Genomic DNA, 13380 nt, shown 5'->3' on the forward strand with positions numbered 1-13380 from the left:
AAAATATAGTTAAGCTCGTTCACAAGCTCTCGAGTTGAACTTGGATTTGCTCATAAGGTCGTCTTAAGCCAAACCCAAAGTCGAGCCAAAAGCTTTACTAAATCGACGTTTGACCTAGTTTTGAACGAGTTGAGCTTTAACAATCGTGAACAATTCAGACTCATCATCACCCCGGCCTATTTGGTGATCACTACCCAGGTCAAGTGTACGTCTAACTCGTATCCTTGTATATATTCACTGACCTTTGGGAAAACTGAATTGAAGTAGAAAGCAATAATAGGAAAATAGCAATACATAAGCTTTTTCAAATAACTTCAAACTGATGAACTATGAAGCAAGAATATATATGGTACCTAAACAACATAAATTGAAAAAAGAAAAAAAGACATCAGCCACCCTTGGAAAGATCTTGCTTGAGTAAAACAAGATCACTTATTCAATTCGGTCTTTAGCTTGATTATGTGGTTTTCGAATTATGAGTTCATTTGATAGTATTCAAAAGAAAAACCAGCCATCTTAAGTTTTTCTAACATTTGATCAAATTGTTTTACCATCGTAGAAGTCAAGTAATTAGTCCAATCTCCAACCTCGCCTTTCCTAAAGAAAGCCTTGTTCTCAAATCTAGATATAACCTTAACACTCTTGTTGACCTCCATCTCTTTCAAACTTTTAAAGCTACATAGCTCTATTATCTCATCTACAACCTTTCCTTTCTCTTCCTCCTCCGAAAACGGGCAACCCACAAACTCCGCCAACCTTTTCAAATGATCTCTTGGTTCCTTCTTCAACCCTTCGTATTCCAAGAACAACACCTTTTTAGGATTTTGTTTGCTCTCCTTCCAGTAGCTCAACACATGATTTTCATAAGGTCCCCATGGGGAAACACCCGAGCAAAACTTATCTACGTATTTCTCCATCATTTCCATATCGGGTTTGTTCCCCTTACATGCCTCAAACTCTTGGAAAAAATGCCATACCAAAACAAAAGTGTCTAAGGGATTTCGACAAACACAAACAATCCGACATTTTGAAGTCTTGATCGAATCTGGCAGTGAGTAATACGGCATGTGAGTAGCAAAGAGTCGAGGTGAAGGTACAAATCTGGTTGTTTTTCATTGACCTTTTGGTAAATTGTTGTTTCTAAATGTGAGATGAGTTCATGCGGATTTTTGGTGTGAAAAGGGTGTTTCGTAAGATCATTATTAGATAATTTCTTACGATTTACAATGGCAAAAATAAGGGATTTTAGCCATGTTGTACCGGTTTTGGGTTGACTTGCTAAGATGATATCACTATCATTAGCTTGAAAGTGGGTTTTGGATGCAATTATGCCCTCAAAAATATAACTTAAGCACCATAAACCTTGATAGAGGTACATTGGCCAAACAAACCATGTCTCTTTTGGGAGGGTGAGTTGTAGCTCTTTTATTTCGTCTTCCGAATTTTCTACTTGAGTTTTGGTTTTGGTGGGCTCTAAGGGTGCCATCTAAGTAAATAAAATGAGTCTTAAAATGGCAAAAAACTTGCAATATATAACCGATATCTAATTCCTAAGGGTTAAGGCTAAGTCGCACAAATGGTTAGCTATTTAGTTAGAGGTGAGCCTAAAAATACTAATTATAACAATAACCTTTTGCTATATGTAAAATGAAGCACTTAATTTTTTTGTCTTAGATTCTTTACTAAATGAATAGTTATATGATAACTAGTGATTAAACAATTGGGGTTTAATGTACATCACAAAATCTGAGAATATAAGTATTTTTTTAGGAAAATTTTAAAAATACCACCAACAGTTTTAATTTTTTTTTATTTTACCACTAACTATTCTTCATAACCTTAAAACTACCACCAATGTTTAAATTAAAAAAAAAAAAAAAAAAAAAAACCCTTACATTATATAATCCATATCAAAAAACAATGGGTGTCTTAACAATAGGTACTTTGCCAAATGAGTGAACAATTGAGGTTTACTGTACATCACAAAACCCCAGGACCCTCCCATACCAGGGGCGAATTAATTCTACTTTGAAGGAGGGGTGGATGAGATTCGAACCCGTGATCTTTATGTCACGTTGGCTCCGATATCATGTTAAAGGACCATCTCAATCAAAAACTTAAGCTGATGGTTGAAGCATAGGAATATATTTTATAATCTATCACCCAAAATTTAACCATTTTTTTTAATTTGTATATACTACCTCCGTTTCTTATTATTCACAACAAAGTAATATTTTATGTTTCAAAAATATTACCATGCAAATAATAAGAAACAATAGAGGTACTCCTTAATATAGTGAGTAATAAAACCCCAAATTTTGGAATTTCTTATTTTCGGGGACCTTAAAATTAAGATCGATTACTCCGCTTAAAGAACTCATGCTCGGGAACCCCTACTCGCTACCTTGTTGGAAAAAAAAATGAAAAAAAAAAGAGTAAAAAAAAAATAGCAGATATTTGAAAATGCACTCAACATCCTTACGGAGTTACGGATCTTAACCACTGCAGAAGAATATAAAAGGAAGCAGTAAATGATTTTCTGTTCACATGATGAACTTTGAATCCACGTCAAAAAATTTGTGGATCCTCAATTCCTCATCAACATCTAAGTCAACTATTCAACCTTTATCCTCGTTAAATACGTTGAAGTATTTAAAGTCTTCAATCTCAATATGATGAAGTTTTTCGAGCAATTATATATTTTCTCTGTTTCTTTTTAATTGACATGTTTTTTCAGTTACCTTTGTCGATGCACAAATTCAACCATAATTATCTTTAATTACTCATAAACAAAAATTATAAAAAGTTAATATTTTTAAAATATATATCGTGATGAATTTAGCAAGATCCCACACAACTATATTTTTCATTAGGTATAAAGCATAAAACGCGGTCAAAGGAGGTTGAGTGAATAATGCTAAAGTCAAAACGTGTCAACTAATAAAAAAGAGAGGTAGTATTAATGACTACCAATCTACCACGGCCACTTATGTACGTACGTTTTACCGATAAATATCATGTTATCAATGTATACAATTATACATCATGATATACGTAGTAGTTTTAATTAATGGAATAATATTCCCGTTAATCATCATCCGATCAAAAATTTACACGACTCGAAAACCCGTATCAAACCCGAACTGGGTCAACCTGACCTGAACCCAACCAAACCCCGATAAGATACATGCATGGCCTGATAGTCTGACAAGGCCCAACCCATATATATGAGTCCACCAACTTGACATTGAGTTGGCCCAGCTAAACTCAACTCGAATACCCTAAGCCTGAATTATATCTCAAGGCTGGAGTAAGTCATACTAGGAATCGATCTAGGATCATTAAGAGATAATATGTAATGGTGGAGTTACATAAGGATGGAGTAACTTAAGTCCGAATTCAATTACTTGAATCAAAATCTATAATAAAGAAGTCAAAACGTATTTTACAATTTTCAACAAACACCTTGAACATAAATATCAAAACTTTATACAGAAAAACCAATAATCCCTTCCTAACAATATGTAATGGTGGAGTTTTACATAAGGAAGGGAGTTGTACATAATGTTTCAAAAAACTCCAAAATAGAAAGGAAAACCAAGGCCCAATATTCGTACAGAAATAATCAATGGACTAACTAAACTAGACCAATAAAAAAATATAACAACTTGGAAGCCCCGTAAAGACCCAAGTTATAGTAGATAAATTTGTAAAAATAGTTACATAGATAAATTTATATTCATATATATATATTTAATAATGGCTTTGTCCTTGTTAAAAAAATAACTTTGTCCAATATTTATTTTAATTGATGTATTTTGTTGGCCCGCTCATTATTGACCCGCGACCCACATTGGCCCGACCTGCTATTAATCCAATAAAATGTGACCCTCTTTAAACCGATACGGTAGACCTACACCAGACCTAACCCAATCTGCCCAATTAATAATCAGGTCTAGTTGCATGTTAGCATGTATAACCTCACTAGAAATTATTAAGAAAAAAAATCAATAAGATAGTATCAACGAACTACTATGTTGTGGGAAATTAATTAAGATGTAATCATGTTTCAGTTTGAAAGTATGAAGATGAGAAACCAGCCTCCTTGAGTTTTTCTTGCATTTCATCAATACGCTTAGCCATTGTCGGAGTCAAGTAATTGTTCCAATCTCCAACCTCCCCTTTTCTAAAGAAAACCTTGTTTTCAAAATTAGTAGTAAACCTACCAATTTTATTTACCTCCATTTCCTTCAAACTTTTAAGACAACAAAGCTCAATTATTTTATTTATAACATTGCCTTTCTCTTCTTCCTCCGAGAACGGGTAACCCAAAAACTCAGCCAACCTTTTCAAATGAGCTTCTGGCTCTTTTTTTAGGCCTTCATATTCCAAGAATAACACCTTTTGCGGGTTTTGATTGCTCTTCTTCCAGTACCCTAACACGTGATCTTCATAAGGCCCCCCATGGGGAGACACCGGAGCAAAACATATCTACGTATTTCTCCATCATATCTAGATCGGGTTTAATGCCCTTACACGGCTCAAACTCTTGGTAAAAATGCCATGTTGAAACGAAGGTGTCAAAAGGGTTTCGACAAACATAAACAACTCAGACATTTTGAATTCTTGATAGAATCCAGTAGGGATAAATATTGTTAAGAAAAGATGCTTCAAAATGTTAATAGTTATTAATTAAATTAGTCAATTGTTAATGGTTAGTTATCATCCTAAATAATAGTAGCAGTTTGGTAGTATTGTAGTTAGAATTAGTAAGTTTGTAAAGTGTAGTGGAGTAAATCGTGGTACATGATTGCCCACTAACTTATTCATGTTTCCTATATTTTTGGCACTACTTAGGAAGTTGTTAGCTTAAGATTAGGCTTATTAGTATTAGTTTTCTGCCTATATAAAGGCTATTATTATTTGTTTTATTTGAATGAGAGAGTAGTTTTATTTTCCCACATTTTTATCTTTGGGGTTTTGCTTTCTTATTTCCAACAAATTGGTATCAGAGCCATTTGATTCTTAGGGCTTGTGAGGTTAAAAAATTGTGAGAGTTCTAATGTCTACCCCAAACAACTTTTCACTCTCCATTCCCACATTCAAAGGGGATAATTATAGTACATGGGCTATCAAAATGAAATCATATTTGAAAGCCATGAGTTTATGGGAAGCAATTGAGAGTGATGTGTATCCAATTCCTCTTTCACAAAATCCAACCGTAGCCCAAACCAAAAAATATGATGAGGATATGGCAAAAATTGCAAAGGCACTTTCATGTCTACATTTGGCAGTGTCGAAAGAAATATTCACAACTATCATGGGTTGTGATACTCCTAAAGAAGCATGGGAAAAAATTAAGGAGGAGTATGAAGGAAACCATCAAACCAAACTCATGCAAATTTTGAACCTTAAAAGAGAGTTTGAAATGATGGGGATGAAAGGTAGTGAAGGTGTCAAGGAATACGGGAGTCGGCTAATGTCCATCTCAAATCAAATCAAATTACTTGGTGGAGAATTTGACAATCAAAGAGTACTGGTCGACAAACTTCTTGTTAGTCTTCCGAAAAGGTATGAAACTAAACGTTCTTCAATTGAAGATACTAAAGATTTTTCAAAGTTGACAGTTTCGGAATTGATCAATTCACTACATGCGGTGGATCAAAGGAGGTCCATGAGAAACGAAAATGATGAAAACAAGAGCGAAAAGACATTTCTAACAAGGTCTCCTTATCAAAAGGGGAAAGACAAGTCCCTCCAATGCAACATTTGTCACAAAATTGGTCACGAAGAAAAAGATTGTTGGCATAAGGGGAAACCTAAGTGTTTTAATTGTCAAAAATTTGGGCACATGGCAAGAAATTGTAAGTCCAAAAATGAAGAGCAAGAGACCATGGCACAAGTGGCCGTGGAAGAGAACCTATTTTAGAGTTGTGGGTGAGAAGTGCACCATGGAGAGAAGTGCTCCAATTATCCAAAGAGTAGAGTTGGTGAGAAGTGCATCAAGTAAAAAAAAAAAATTGAAGGTGGTGAGACGTGCATCACAAATTTGAAGAGACGTGCTTCAATATTTACAAATTTTGAAGCAAGGGAGTGTGTTAAGAAAAGATGCTTCAAAATGTTAATAGTTATTAATTAAATTAGTCAATTGTTAATGGTTAGTTATTATCCTAAATAATAGTAGCAGTTTGGTAGTATTGTAGTTAGAACTAGTAAGTTTGTAAAGTGTAGTGGAGTAAATCGTAGTACATGATTGCCCACTAACTTATTCATGTTTCCTATATTTTTGGCACTACTTAGGAAGTTGTTAGCTTAAGATTAGGCTTATTACTATTAGTTTTCTGCCTATATAAAGGCTATTATTATCTGTTTTATTTGAATGAGAGAGTGGTTTTATTTTCCCACATTTTTATCTTTGGGGTTTTGCTTTCTTATTTCCAACAAATATGACATGTGGGTAGCAAAGAGTCGAGGTAAGGGTAGTTCAAATAAGTCTGGTTCATATCCATTGACTTCTTTGTAAACATTTATCTCTAGGTCTTCGATGAGTTGATGAGGATTTTTGGTATGGAAAGGGTGTTGAGTAAAATCATCAGAAAATTTCGTACGATTTACAATGGCAAAAATAAGGGATTTAAGCCATGTTGTACCGGTTTTTGGTAGACTGGCTAAAATGATATCGGTATCATGAGCTTGAAAGCGGGTTTTGAATGAGATAATACCCCCCAAAATATAACTTAGGCACCATGAACCTTGATAGAGGTACATTGGCCAAACAAACCATGGTTCGTTTGGAAGGGAGAGTTGTAGCTCTTTGATTTCGTCTCGCAAATTTTTCTGAGCTTTGTTGTTTGTAGGTTCTAAGGTTGCTAATCATTTAACTTACAACCGAAACAACAGAACTTGAAATAATAATTAACCGAAACAACACTATCTATTTTTGTTTAATAAATAAAGCATATTTCCATCATATTACTTACAATCAAACAACAGAACTTGAAATAATAATAGGAAAATAGAAACACAAACTTACTTCGATCGTTTAACTTACAACTGAAATCAGCAACCGAAACAATAGAACTAAAAAAAAATAATCAAATAAAGCATTAGACGCAACAACATAGTGTGTCTTCGTTGCTTGCACTCTATCCCAGCAGGGGAAAGCGTAAGCCACCCTTTAAAAAAAAAAAAACCTAGAGTAAAACAAGTAAACAAGATCACTTATTCTAGCTTGATTTTTTCGAGCTTCGAATTATGAGTTTATTTGATAGTATGCAAAAGAAAAACCAGCCATCTTAAGCTTTTCTAGCATTTGATCAAAAAATTTCACCATCTTAGGAGTCAAGTGATTGGTCCAATCTCCAACCTCGCCTTTCCTAAAGAAATTCTTGTTCTCTAAGCTAAATCGTACACTCTTGCCACTCTTATTGACCTCCATCTCTTTCATCCTTATAATGCTACAAAGTTCTATGATCTCATCTGTTGAGTGATGATCAAAATCCACTCCTATTATTTAGGAATTTGGTAGCCTAGGATTCCTAATTGAATAATGTAATTGGCAGTACTTAGTTAGTGGAGTATGGGATTAGCCGTTAGTGGAGTTGTGTTCCTAATATTTAGCATTTTATTTTGTAGGTAGTTATTATTATTTGCTTCTATTTAAGGCTTGTGTAAATTGGTTTTTTTGGTGGAATGTAATCAGATTGATAACATTTTTATCTCTTCTCATCTCTCTTTATAGTTTCAACTTCATCTATAACATTTCCTTTCACTTCTTCCTCCGAAAAAGGGCAACCCACAAACTCGGCCAACCTTTTCAAATGATCTCGTGGTTCCTTCTTTAGCCCTTCATACTCCATAAGTAAAAACTTTTCCGGATTTTGTTTGCTCTCCTTCCAGTACCCCAACACATGATCTTCATACGGCCCCCATGGGGAGACACCCGAGCAAAACATATGTACGTATTTCTCCATCATTTCTATATCGGGTTTAATTCCCTTACATGCCTCGATCTCTTGGAAAAAATGCCATATCGAAACAAAAGTGTCTAAGGGATTTCGATAAACAGAAACAATTCGACATTTTGAAGTCTTATATTTTACCCTAATAAAATTATCTTCTAGCTATTCATTGCTTTTAAATATCAAGCTTTAAAACTAACTTAAAATTATTGATTTTTTTAATGACAAAAAAAAGATTTTTTGCAGGAAATTTTTTTATGTGGTATTCACATGTAAAATCTACAAATTGTTATGAAGATTACTCAAGTATATGAGTAATGACAATAGATCATTTGTGATCTTTCGAATTCAATTTGTTTCAATTTCTACTTTTATAACATTACATTTATATAATATTTGAGTAAATGGAGTTAAAGATATATACTTTTTTAGTTAAAGATATACACTTTTTTCTGTTTTTGTTAATACAATACTTCCTCAATTCTCATTGCAAACTTGTCTGGGTTATTTCAACCATTATTATTTTTTAATGCTAATAGGGTTTTTTTTTGTTAGAAAGTACCTAATAAAACCTAAATTTTGTGAGGAACTACCTAATTAAAAATATGTTGTAAGAAATTACCTAATAAAAGGTAAATGTTGTAAGAGACTACCTTTGGCCGAAAGTCTACCATTGACCTAATTTTATGGCGTTGACCCAGTTCAAAACATCCTCGAAACCACCACGAGGGTTACTTTGCAAGGTGGTAAGGTTATTTTCGGGTAGGTTGGAGAATATTTCGAGTTGGCGAGGGTAGTTTCATGATTCGGGATGTTGGTTTTTGAAAACATTAATGAAGTACCCCCTCCGTGTGTTATCTACATGCTTAATTTTTTCCCTTTTTTTTTTACGGAAATAAGGAATTTAGAGATTCCTTAAAATTCGTTATTGGGAAGTACAAATGTGCATGTGGTGTTAGAGAGTGATAGAGAGAAAGAAAATGTAGTTGGTGATTATTGAAAAGATAGAGAGAGAAAGAGTTGAAAAATGATGTTAAAAGTACCAAAAAAAAAAAATGACAAATCATCAAAAAGTGGAAATATTTGCAAAAAGTATAGTCTTTAAATAGAAATAGACATGTAGTTTTAAAACCCCTAAAAAGGAAAGTTTGCATGTAGATAAGGGAAGGAGGGAGTATAAACTGAGACAAATTTAACAAAATCATGCATTACCACTTATTTTTCCTTAACTATATGTTGTGGATCATCAAAACTAATCAAAGTACAGTATATGACTAGTGTAAAAGTCAAAGTATTACGGAGAAAGTATGTTTTAAGGCATGTAATTAAAATTGTAAAAAGTCAAAATGGGCAAATAAATAGTGACACATAAGATAGATTAACTCTTTAGAATAGTCATTACACTAGTATTTTGTCTAAGCAACGCTCGGATGCTTATCGGAAAAAATATATTTTTATAAATTACTCTAATTAAGTTTGTACTCTGTATTTGTTAATGACACACTTTTAAATAAATCGGATGTACAATAAAATATTGTATATCTATTATAAAGTTATCCTAAAATGAGCAAAAGTTACCCTAATATGAATAAAAATTACCCTGACATAAATAAAAGTTATGAAATATTTATGCTTTATTGATAAAAGCTACCCAAAAAATTGTAAAAGTGATCCTAAATTTGATAAATTTGACCCCTGATGTACAGTAAATTACTGTAAAACGGATGTATACAAAAGTTACTCTTTGTTTATAGGTTTTGTATATATTGTTTACGTAATCAAATTATAATAGAAGAAACACGTAAATACATGGTATCTCTATTTTTGTAGTTCGCTGACAAATTATGAATATAAAATTGATTTAGAATCCTTTTTATAGAAGGAAATGAACAATTCATTTTATAGATTAATGCATTAAGAGTTAAAGGGATTAAAGACGATTTCTAATCTTAATGGATAATTAAAACCTTTTTAGTTTGGTGATTTTCTATTTGCAGCCATAGATTTTAGTTGAATTGATTTTAAAAATATAAATGGTAAAAAGTCACTAATTTACTATGACTTTACATTGTTCATTATTTTTAATCGTTTCTAATCATTTATCTCACTTTTCTTATTTATTTATAAAGCATAGAAAAAAATTATTTATTTAAAGTTGTTATTGTTCTATGTGTTTGGGTTGTATATTAAAAAAAAAATTTAACTTATTAATTTTGAAGAAACAAAAAAAAAAGGTTTTTGGCGGAAATTTTTTTAATGTAGATGCGATACGTGTACTTTAGAGATAAGTTTGGTAATTATATTAGTATATAGTATTGATTATTTTCATTCTAAAATAATGTTCATGTAGTCCGTTTTTTGTGATAAATTTGGAAAAAAAAATAGAAACCTATAATTGTTCATAAAATTAAGGTACTCCTAATGTTGGTACGTACATAGAAATAATGATTGTACATTTGTTGAGAATCAACTAGAGGTGATCAAAAATCAGGCAGGGTCGGGTCTTACTATAATTTCTCGTGCTCAAACCCGCAAAAAAGTAGCGGGCTTGTCGGGTCAAAACGGGCTTTTCAGGTTTTTTCGGACCGAGTTCGGACTTTTTAACTAAAATTGCGTTTTTTGGCTTGCCTAAACCCGCCCTATTTTCGAACCAAATCGGACCGGGCTAACGAGGCGGGTCGATGTTGATCACCTCTAGAATCAACTAATCAAGGATAGTTAGCCCCCTTCCCCCTACATTTGTTGAGAATCAAGGACGGTTAGCCCCCACCCTCCCCACCCCCCCCCCCCCCCCCAAAAAAAAAAAAAAAAAAAAAACCCGAGTGATGGGAGTTCAATTCAATCCTCATTCTACCTTCTATGATAGGATGGTATTCTGGGAAAAAGGGAGGGACAGTTGTCCCCTCACTTTTTAAGGAAAAAAATTTAATTATAACCAATTTGTGTGTAACATAGTGATAAATAAAAGAGGTGATCTAGTGGTTAAAAGGTTTTACAATTGTTCTTTGAGGTTATAAGTTCAATTCCACCACTAATCCTCCCTATCTTAGTGTTAAAAAAATTGATTTTATATTTGTTTGCCTTTAAAAAATTAAGGAATTGTACACCAACAATATATATAGATTTAGGGTCAAATGAGAAGGATTTAAAGTGTATAATTTTTCCACTAAACGTGCATATTTTTTAAATAAATTGTGTAAAAAAATTTTGACCAAAATTCAATATGCATATTTTTTGTGCATAATGTACATAAATTTTCGTTTTCCCAGAAACTTGAAAAAAAGTAACGGGTCAAAAATAAATTATGCACATTTAGTATAAAATTTATGCACATTTAGTTCAAAATGTATGCACATTTAACCCTTCTTATTTTTCTCATTTTAAGAAACTTTTTATTGGATCCCAACCCTATATATATATATATATATATATATATATATATATATAAAGTAGAAGATTCCCTAAAAAAAAAGGAAAAAAAATAAAAATAAATATATATATGTGAAAAGTAAACGTGAGCTCACCTTATGAATTTTGAGATTACAATTTGAGTTTCAACGTTTATTTATGTTTAGAAATAGGGATCTTCTTACCTTATACTTGTATGTGAGAGTAGGAATGGTAACGGATCGGATTCGGGTTGGATGCAACTAAATCCGAATTCGATCCGTTTAGTAAATGGACCATGCACTCGAATCCGAAAAATCCGAGTCTGAATCCGATCCGACTTATAATTCTTGAATCCGAATCCAGTCCGTTTATCCGGACGTCCGAATGATGCGAATGATTTTTATTTTTTTATTTTTTTATTTTTTTTTTGTAATGTATGATATACCTATAATTACTTGTATTGTCCCTAATAAACTTTATTTCTTATATCATATTCATGCCTAAAAAATTAGGAAAAACATAGGCTATAAAATGGAATAAACATATCATATTTAAATTATTAAATAATTTACATAACTAAAAATTTCTTAAAACAAGCAAGCAATTGACCCAAGTCATAAATAAAGCATATCCCCAATATCCTCATAATCGGAGTCGAACTGGGTTGGAACGAACTCGGCGGACTTTGCGCAGGGTCCAAGTTCGATCGGCCTCCTATTCAGATTCGGATCTATTTATCAGCTTCAAATTATTTTTAAACGGATTCAGATCGGATTTTTTACTTCGGATCGGATTGGATTCGAATTGAACTCGGATTGAATTGCCATCCCTATGTGAGAGTAAGGTCTTTCTTACAAAAAATCAAAACAAAAAATTTTATATGTGGTTGACCTCATCGTGTGGTCATGCATCATATGAGTTCCTTCGTTAGTGGAGGGGTTGTTATGTCAGTGTTACAGGAATTATTTCGTTAGTGTTACAGAGGTTATTCAGTCACTATTACAGAAAGTCAGTGTCATAGGGTTTACAATCCCTTACATTGTATTTTTTTTTTTTTTTTTTTTGCTCTACATACATGGTGTAGACTAGGGATGGCAACGGGTCGGATCTGGACCGGGTTCAGATGGACCCGGATCCAGATCCGTTTTAGTATCAAGGATCCAGATCCTACTCGGATCCATCGGGTCTGAAAAATGGAGACCCGAATCCAGATCCGACGGGTCCACGGATTCGGGTCTGGATCCGGGTCCAAAACTAGTCCAATATATTTTGCCTAATTTTTTGCAATAAATGTAATGTTTGGGTTAAAAAATGCATTTCAAACTGGGGTTATTAAGTTCAACCTAAATTAAAGTTGTACAACTAATCTAAAAACACAATGTAAACACCTTATACACTTATATTTTGAAATAAAAATTACAAACAACGAAAACAGTACGATGTTACAAATGAGCAAGTGAAAAAACAACGATGATGTATCCGATATGAGCATCCAAAATTCATCTCTTGAAAGGGCTAATCTTTATCACTACTAACATCAACATTTTTAACAAAAAAAAAAAAAACAAACAATTTTAGTCTTTTTTAATAGGAAAATTAAAAAAACGGGTAAACGGATCTGGGTCCGGGTCTAAGGGCTAGACTCGGATCCAGATTCGTTTTTTATAGCAGGACCCGGATCCGGGTCGGGTCCAGATCCATTGTCATCCCTAGTGTGGACAGTCATACGCTAAAATAAAATATAACAAGAATAATAAAAAAAATAAAAAAAAAATTCAATCTTTAATGGGAAATTTCCTCTTTCTCATGCATATTGAGAAACAGAATTTGTTTCTCATGGAAGCATTTTCGTGAATAAATCAACAATTTTTTCATTATTGTAGGCTTCACAATTTAATAGAGTTGAATAAAGTTGTTGGTTTATTTACAAAAATGCCCTGTCTCACTATGAAAAACTGGGGCATCTCCGATGTTGTTATCATCTCGTAAACAATGGGTTGCACAATCTTTATTTTCATTTTACTAATAA

At 32.9% G+C, this 13380-nt stretch overlaps 2 pseudogenes; both read right to left on the reverse strand.

Moving 5' to 3' along the window:
- Positions 1-473: 473 nt before the first annotated feature.
- LOC145583750 (cytosolic sulfotransferase 13 pseudogene) lies at positions 474-1486 on the reverse strand (annotated as a pseudogene).
- Positions 1487-4062: 2576 nt separating this feature from the next.
- Positions 4063-7447, reverse strand: LOC145583751 (cytosolic sulfotransferase 15 pseudogene; annotated as a pseudogene).
- Positions 7448-13380: the final 5933 nt, after the last annotated feature.

The sequence above is a fragment of the Chenopodium album genome, chromosome 16 (genome assembly GCF_948465745.1).
Source record: "Chenopodium album chromosome 16, dcCheAlbu1.1, whole genome shotgun sequence".
Lineage (NCBI taxonomy): Eukaryota > Viridiplantae > Streptophyta > Magnoliopsida > Caryophyllales > Amaranthaceae > Chenopodium > Chenopodium album.